At 49.0% G+C, this 8728-nt stretch overlaps 1 pseudogene; it reads left to right on the forward strand.

Annotated features, from left to right (window-relative positions):
• The first annotated feature begins 654 nt into the window (after positions 1 to 654).
• LOC136398572 (putative peptidyl-tRNA hydrolase PTRHD1 pseudogene) lies at positions 655 to 1032 on the forward strand (annotated as a pseudogene).
• Positions 1033 to 8728: the final 7696 nt, after the last annotated feature.

The raw sequence follows: 8728 nt of genomic DNA on the forward strand, positions 1-8728 counted from the left end.
CACGGGCATTAGAAGACTGACTGAGTAAAAGAAAAAAGGAAGAGAGTGGTCACCCAGGGATTAATAATAACTGCAAGAAGTAGCATCTACCTCCTGAGGCTGATCAGGTGTTGTCACTTGTGTCTAGGAGGCTGGAGGAGGGGCCCACAGGGCTGGTTCTTGGGTCTCCGAGGGAGACTCTGCCTTGCTCAGAGCCCTGAGGAGGGAGTGCTGTGTGGCTGGTGCTTCCACCCACGGGGTGTGGCTCTCTCTGCAGCTTCTCAGACCTCCCAGGGGCACAGCTCAGCAGGTGCGAGAGTGTGACATGGCAGCTGATGGCACCTGGCGGTGCTGGGAGTGAGTGCTAGAAGTCTCTGGAAGCTGAGGCCAATATCTGCTGCTACTGGAGCAACACAGAGAGAGGAAGTGACAAACAGAAAAGAAGTCCCTTTTCCCTTCCTTCCACTTTCTTTTTCCTTCTCTGCCTTGAACTGCAGAACCTAACAGGAACCAGCCAGCTGGGAGGAGGGGAGATTCGGTTTACATAATCCCAGCACATGGTACAGAGAAGAGCTTAGGAGGGTATGTCAGAGGCCACAGATAAATACCCAGCACCGGAGTCCAGTTAGAAGGTCATTGCAGTCACCCAGGAGAAACAAGATGATGGCATGGGTTATGGTACCAGCAATAAAATGGCAGGAAATAGGGCAGGAAGATGGCAGCCTCTGGCACAGGGCTACAGTTCCCATGCAGTACTTGGTGTTCGGGAAGGATTTATCACAGGCTCCGTTCTCCTGGCCAGTGGGCACCCTGGCTCTGCAGGCTTGTCTGCAGCCGCCACAACCACCCCACACAGCTGGCTCCCCAGCCCTGGAACTGAAGCGTATACCCAGGGTGGTCCTCGAGGCCCCGGAGGAGATATCCCTGAAGCTGCTGGCTGAACAGGACAGGGACCACACGCTGTGGCCGGAGCCTCTGGAGAACATCCCTACTTCCACTGGGTTCGGGCCCCACACCCAGGAAGAAGTAACCCAGTATTTGAAGGCGTTCTGATTATTCAAATTATTACTGTTATTCATTGGTTTGGTGTATTTGCACATTGGCTGCCTCCAGACCCAACGTGCCATCCCTCCCTGAGCTGCTTGTATTCCTCTGATGGCAGCTCACCTTTCCCTTTACATTAGGACAGTTTACTGAGGGTTGAGCACATGTTTGTATCAAAGTTGTCACTATTAAAGTTACTAGAAAAAAGATGGTAAAAAATTGATTTGAGATTAGAGATAGAAGAAGTTCCTCTGGGAGCTTAGCTATAAATTATTATTAACTTTATCAGTACAGCTACTAGATATCTGCTCTTTGGCAGGAGTAAGAAGCCAACCAGAGACAGCGAAGCAGCCAGAGACTCGATCGAGCCAACGGAAGCCGTTAGCACCCCTGAGGGTGATGGGGTCCAGAGAGGGCTGCATCAGGAGAGAGGGGACACCCACAGGAGCCAAGCCACACAGGGAGCAGGGAGAGGTATGGGGAGAAAGTGCCCTGCCTGCTCTTCTCTCCTCTAATTCTCAATCTCCTGCTGTACTTTCCAACCAGACACCAGAGGGTGGAGGAGTCCAGGTATGGCAGTGGGAGAGACCAGCCTGTTGAGGCCAGAGCAGGAGGGACGATGAATTTAGAGGGGCAAACAGAGAACATCCAACATGCATAGTAGAGACGATACATCTTCTTCTACTTACTATACTATATCTGTATAGCCCTTAAACTGTCTAAAGTAGTTTCAAATCAATTATTTCATTTTATACTCAAAAGTACTGTGCAGACATTTGGTCAAACATTATTCTGGTGCTTCTGTGAGGATGTTTCTGGATGAGATTAGCATTTGCACCTGATTTTAGCCAAAAGACCGAGAAGCAATGAGACTCACATTTAAATCCTTTAGACTGAGTAAAGTAGATTGCCCTCTGTTGGGCAAACAACTGTATTAGGTTTGTGTATGGCCAGGGGCCACCATCATGGCCATTCACATGCAGGTCCTCGTTGAATTTGGGCAGACAGTAAAGGAATGATGGAGTCGGAGGATGGTGGGTGTAAAACCAGTGGTCAAGGCCAGGGCTACCATCACAGCAGCCTGGCCCATGCAGGTTCGCATTGGATTCGGACAGTCAGTAAAGAAACAACGAAGCCAAAAACTGATAGGCCATTATCTTTAATCCTAGCTTGCACCCGGTGGGCAAGTAAAAACACACACTGGGCTCCAAAACCCACTCATTTAGTGCTCACAAAGCTACTGACTTATCTGAGTTTCCTAGAATCAAAGGTTTCTAGCTCACCAGCCTTATTCACCTCTGTTCCCCATCTCCTTCCTTCTCTCTACACAAACTCTGCACTAACTGGCCTCTCACTCAACACTCCGCCATCTTGGCTGCTTCTCCTGGCCTCCTCCACGTGGCCTCTTTCTGCTCTCCTCTCTGCTCTCTCCTCTAATATTAATCTCAGGAACCAAGAGAGCAAGCTCCCATTCTGCCCTCATGTAAAACCAGGAGCCAGGGCTACCATCACAGCAGCCCGGCCCATGCAGGTTCGCATTGGATTCGGACAGTCGGTAAAGAAACAATAGAGCCACAAACTGGTGGGCCATAGTCTTTAATCCTAGCTTGCACCGGCGGGCAAGTAAAAATACACACTGGGCTCCAAAACCCACTCACATTCAGTGCTCACAAAGCGACTGACTTATCCGAGTTTCCTAGAATCAAAGGTTTCTAGCTCACCAGCCTTCTTCCTTATCCCAGATACAAACTCTACACAAACTGGCATCTCACTCAGCACTCCGCCATCTTGGCTGCTTCTCCTGGCCACATGGCCTCTTTCTGCTCTCTGCTCTGCTCCCTCTGCTCTCTCATGCTAATCATCCCAGGAACCAAGAGCGCAAACTCCCGCTCCGTCCCCATTTTATAGTGTAGAAATCCAAACTCCCAATCCAATATACAAAATAGGAAAGTCCCCAATACAAAGTCACTTCTCTGAGGCATGATTGGATTGCACCAACCCACATCAAAAAAGGGTAGGAAAGGCTTAATCCCAAAACCAAGCCCCAGGCTACAAGGACTCCGCCTGCCCCCTAGCCCACCCCAACACATACTAATATCACCTGGGCGACGGCCTCCCCGTGGGCAGCATAATCCCCAACAAAGTGAGCATAATACATTTTATCTGCCCAACACCTCATTTTATACTGTAGATTCATAACCTTTAATCCAATAAACAAAATAGGGAAGTCTCTAATACAAAGTCACTTATCTGAGACATGATGGGATTGTACCACCCCACATCAAAAAGGGTGGGAAAGGCTTAATCCCAAAACCAAACCCCAGGCTACAAGGATTCTGCCTGCCCACAGCCCGCCCCCAACACACATTAATATCACCTGGGTGACAGCTTCCATGTAGGCAGCGCCATCTTTAACAAAGTAAGCATAATACATTTTATCTGCCCAACAGTGGGCTATTCTGTTTATTGGTGTCTCACCAAGACAGTCAAGCCACAAGAGAAGCCAAGCAGGTTTTCTGCTTTTCCCATAGAGGGCAAGGGACCAGGGAGGCCTCTGCAATGCTGAGAGCAGGAACCGAGAGAGAGCGAGAGCCTCTGGTCTGCTTCATTTTATAGTGAAGAAAATTAAAGCCTTTAAGCCAATATACAAATAAGGAAGTCTCTGACACAAAGCCACTTATCTGAGGCATAAATGGGATTCCTCATAAGAGTGTACCACCCCCGATCATGCAACAGTCAAGGGTGTGGGGAAAAGCTTAGTGCTGAGAAGATCTTAGTATTAGAAGGGAGGGAAAGGCTTAGTCTTAAAACCAAGCCTTAGGCTATAATGACTTTGCCAGTTTATAGTCTGTCTCCCACACCCAAAGTGAGCAAACATATACATCATATTTATAAACTTATTTGACCAACAGCTTGCTTGCTTGTACTTTGCCTGACTGGTGCATGAGCATGGGGCAGCACCACATGTGTATGAGGAAGGAGGGGCAGGCACCTTCTTCCCTGAGAAGGAAGAAACAAAAAGAATAGAAGGGAAAGGAGCCAGCAGGGGTAACCAAGTCAGCCAGTAATAAATTAACTATATCCTAGAGTTACAATACAAAGCAAGAATAGCAGGATCTGTATGTAACTATGGCTAGTGATCTAGAAACCACTTCCCTCTTGTTTACCTCACCAAAACTTTCCCTCCCCTCTCCTTGAGTCCTGGGAAACCTTACAGAAATCACATGCTTATAGCTTAGATACTGTAAAGGTATATAACCTGTAAGAAAGTCAACTTCAGGGAGCCTGTGTTTTAGAACTACAAATCTCACGTGCTCCACCAGCTTTAATAAATCCTATGTCCTTCATCAAGTTGTCTGGGCGTTTTTGTCCTCCTTTGATTCCCACAATACATATAGTCTATGTAAGGCTGCAGGTGCTTGCCCTCAGGGTGGCAGATTGTAGATTGCAGATTGCCTGCCATCATTGGCAGGGGACATTTTTGCTATTGTTTGCCGGGGAAGGGGTTTCCCCCCAGTCTGTATGCTCCTCAGCCCTAAGAGAGGGAAGAAGTCTTCCCTGCCTGCTTGCTCATCTGCTGTTGAGAGACTCTTTTCTGGCCCCACATTTCCTTTACCATCTGCCCGTATTCAGTGCCGATCTGCATGGCCACAACTACCAGTCTTACACTCTCCCTAATGTGAGTGGGCCTTGTCTAATCTGTTCAAAGCCTGAAGAGAACAAGAGGGCTGACAATCTCTCAACTAAGAAATGCCTCCCGCCTGACTGTGTTTAGGATAGAACACCTGTCCTTTTCTGCATTTGGACTTGAGCTGAAACATTGGCTCTTGTTTCTGGAGTCTGCCGCTTTCAGGCTACAAATATACCATTGGCTCTCTTGGTCCTCAGCCTGTTGACTGCAAATCAGGGGACTTGTCATCCTCCATAACCATGTAAGCCTGGTGAATTTATTTTGTTCCTTTCCAAGTGAGGGGAGGGGAGATAGAGACAGACTCCCACGTGCACCCTGACTGACCTGGCAACCCTGTCTGGAGCTGATGCTCTGCTCATTTGGGGCCATGCTCACAACCAAGCTATTTTTAGTGCCTGAGGCATAGGCGCCATAGAGCCATCTTCAGTGCCCAGGGCCAATGTGCTCAAACTAATCAAGTGGTTTCTGCCTTTCATCATTTCTTTTTTTTTTTTTTTTAAGACTTTATTTATTCATTTTAGACAAGAGAAAAGGAAGAGAGAGAGAGAGAAGAGGGGAGGAGCAGGAAGCATCAACTCCCATATGTGCCTTGACCAGGTCTGCCTTTCATCATTTCTAAAGTACGACTCACATGGTTTTGGAATTATTTGTAACCTGTGTAAGGTATTTTCTGCCGAGGAAGGAAGAAGGACGTAGCCACCAAGTGTGGACAAGCAAAAGCTTTATTTAGAGCGCTCCCCGGTGAGGTTCACTGGTCCGCAAGACAGGGACCAGGGAAATCACACAGCTTCTCCCATCCAGGAGTAATTTATAGCGTTGGTAGGGTGGTGGTGGCGGCAAAATTTCATTGGCTGACTGTAAGGCCAGGAGCCGCCATCGTGGCCATTCACATGCAGGTTCCCATTGGATTCGGGCAGACGATAAAGAAATGGCGGAGTCAGAGGACGGGGGGCCATCCTATTTATTGGTGTCTCACCAAGACAGGCAAACCACAAAAGAAGACAAGGGAAAAGCAGAAAACCAGCTCTTCCCATGAAGGGCAAGGGATCAGGGAAGCCCCTGCAATTGTGATAGCAGGAACTGTGTGTCCAAGCTCCTGGTCTGTCCCACTTTATAGAGTAGAAAACCAAAATCCCTTAATCCAATATACAAACAAGGAAGTCTCTGATACAAAGTCACTTATCCAAGGCATAATTGGATTCCTCATGAGAGTGCACCACCCAGATCATACAATCAGTCAAGGGTGTGGGGAAAAGCTTAGTCCCAAAACCAAACCTTAGGCTACAACGACCTGGCCTGCTTATAGCCTGTCCCCCACACCCAATATAAGTCACAAGCGAGCAAACATATATATCATATTTACAAACTTATTTGACCAACACTGATAGACAGTTTCAAAATGCTCCTGGGCCATTTCTTTTGGTGGTCATGGGCATGGGTGGTTCCTCATGTGACCTTCCCCCATTGCTGACCTCACATTCTGACCTTTTATGTTAGATAGGGGCGCCGCTATTTGTCTGGCTACTTCCTGCTGGTTAGGGGCACCATGGGGAAGGGAGGTTGGAAGGTGGTGGCAAATTCCCATATGGGGTCCCATCCACCTGGGCTGTAGGGAGCTGGGTTGTAGTTCCCTTAGAAGAACTTTGTCCCCTGGTTGGAGGGGGACTTCTGGATAAGCTTCACTTGAACCCCTATGGGAGGGAGAGTCCAGTCCATGTGTTCCCTAAGAAGATAAAGACAGAAAGAGGAGGTACGTGGCAAGAGGAGGGGGTTGACAGGTAAGTTGTGATTGATTAGGAATGGTCTACCATAAACCAGCTCAAAGGGGCTGAGTCCAGTGGGGTTTCACGGGGTTGCTCTGATTCTGGTGAGTGCCAGGGGGAGGAGGTTCAGCCAGGAGAGTCTGGTCTCGATGGAAAGTTTGGTTAGCTGACCCTTCAGCTAACCAAACTTGGGCCCTTTCCACCTTACCCAACGATTGAGGGTGATAGGGTGTGTGGAGTCTCCAGGTAATGTTGAGAGAGGTGGCAACCTGCTGGACTATTTGGGCAGTGAAGGCCAGGCCATTGTCTGACTGGATGGTAGTCGGCAGTCCAAATTACGAGATGATACATTCAGCGAGAATGGAGGCAACGGTGTCTGCCGCATCTCGAGAGGTGGGAAAGGCTTCTATCCACCCTGAAAAGGTACCAACAAAAGTTAAGAGATAACAGAGTTTTTGTGAGGGGGCATGTGAGTGAAGTCAATTTGCCAATCCTGCCCTGGCGTGTGCCCCCTCAGTTGATGAGTGGGGAAGCGGGGGCGGAGTCCCCCTTGTGTAGAGGCTTTGTAACAGACAGTGCATGCTGCGTGTACCTTTTCAATAGTCTGCTGGAGGCCTGGGGAGAAAAAGAGTGGTTGCAAGAACCGAAAGAGAGCTTTTGGCCCTACGTGTAAGGAACAGTAAATATCAGAAGGGAGAGTTTCAGCCTGTCCTTTTGGTAAGGCAAATCTATCTCCAAGAAATATCCATCCCTGGTTGCACACATCCCACCCTTTCTGAGGAGGGTCTGTTCTTCCTCAGGAGTGTAGGAAAGTTTCAAGGAGGTGGAGAGAAACATGAGAGGAGTGGGAGAGGACCCCATGGTGAGGTTTTGAGCCACCGTGACAGCCTGAGCATTTCCCAAGGCTACCGGGTCCTGAGAGGTTTGATGGCTTTTACAGTGTACCACAACCACCTCAGCGGGAAGCTGTAATGCCTGCAAAAGTTTAGAAATGAGGGTAGCATTGATTATGGGGGAGCCCTTGGTAGTGAGGAAGCCCCTTTCCTTCCAGAGGGCAGAGTGGCTGTGGGTGATAAGAAAAGCATATTTAGAGTCAGTATATATGGTTACGCATTTTCCCTGGGCCAGAGTGAGTGCCCACGTGAGGGCAATCAGCTCTGCCTTCTGGGAGGTGGTGCCCTCTGGCAGCTGTTGGGCTTCTAGGGTGGAGGAGGTGGTGATCACCGCATAAGCTGCCCATCGTTGCCCATCGGGTCCCTGTACAGAGCCCCCATCTACAAAGAGTATTAGATCTGGCTCTTTTAAAGGAGAATCTGATAATCCAACTTGAGGTCTGTTGAGGAAATCTATTAGCTCCGTACAAGAGTGGGTGGGTTCCGGAAGTGTCGCTGGAGCTGGCAGTAGAGTGGCTGGGTTGAGTCGGGGAGAGGGCAAAAGAGTGAATGAAGGGTTTTCGATGAACAGGAGGTGAAATTCTTGTAGGCAGGAAGGACCCAATAGAGAAGGAGCTTTGTGCAAAAGGAGGTCAGTGAGCCTGTGGGAGGAGAAGACAGTGATGGGTTGGGAAAGGGTGAGTTTAGTAGCCTCCTTGGTGAGTATAGCTGCCACGCCCAGTGCTCAGAGGCAGGGCTGCCAGCCTTTGAAGTTGGTGTCTAATTGTTTAGAGAAGTATGCCACGGGGCAGTATGTAGGCCCCACAGATTGAGTTAACACGCCAATAGCATTGCCGTGCTTTTCATCAGTGAAAAGGTGGAAGGGGGTTCTGGGGTCAGATAAAGTGAGAGGGGGAGAGGAGATGAGGGCAAAAAAGGGTAGGGAAAGCTCTTTTAATAGTGTTGGGGGATGTGAGAGGTCCCGTGGGAGTCTCTTTTGCAGCCTCACAAAGGGGTTTATCCAAAAGAGCAAAATTGGGAATCCAGTATCTAAAGAAGCCCATCAGACCGAGGAAAGAAAGAATCTGATCAGCGGTGGTAGGTGGCTGGAGACTGCGGAGGGTCTGAGTTTGATCTAGGGTGAGACCTCGGGTAGTGGGGGTTAAGGCGATGCCCAGATAGACTGAGAGTGAAGTTGAGCCTTAGAGGAGACACGATATCCCTTCACTGCGAGGAAGTTAAGAAGGGTGGCGGTGTGTCTCCTTGAGGCAGACGGGGGGGGGGGGGGGAGTTGCAGAGGAGTAGGTCATCTATATATTGCAAGAGAGTACTTGTCTTAATATCGCAAGCAGCCAGATCTTGAGATAGCACCTGCCCAA

Source organism: Saccopteryx leptura, chromosome 3 (genome assembly GCF_036850995.1).
Source record: "Saccopteryx leptura isolate mSacLep1 chromosome 3, mSacLep1_pri_phased_curated, whole genome shotgun sequence".
NCBI classification, from domain to species: Eukaryota; Metazoa; Chordata; class Mammalia; order Chiroptera; family Emballonuridae; genus Saccopteryx; species Saccopteryx leptura.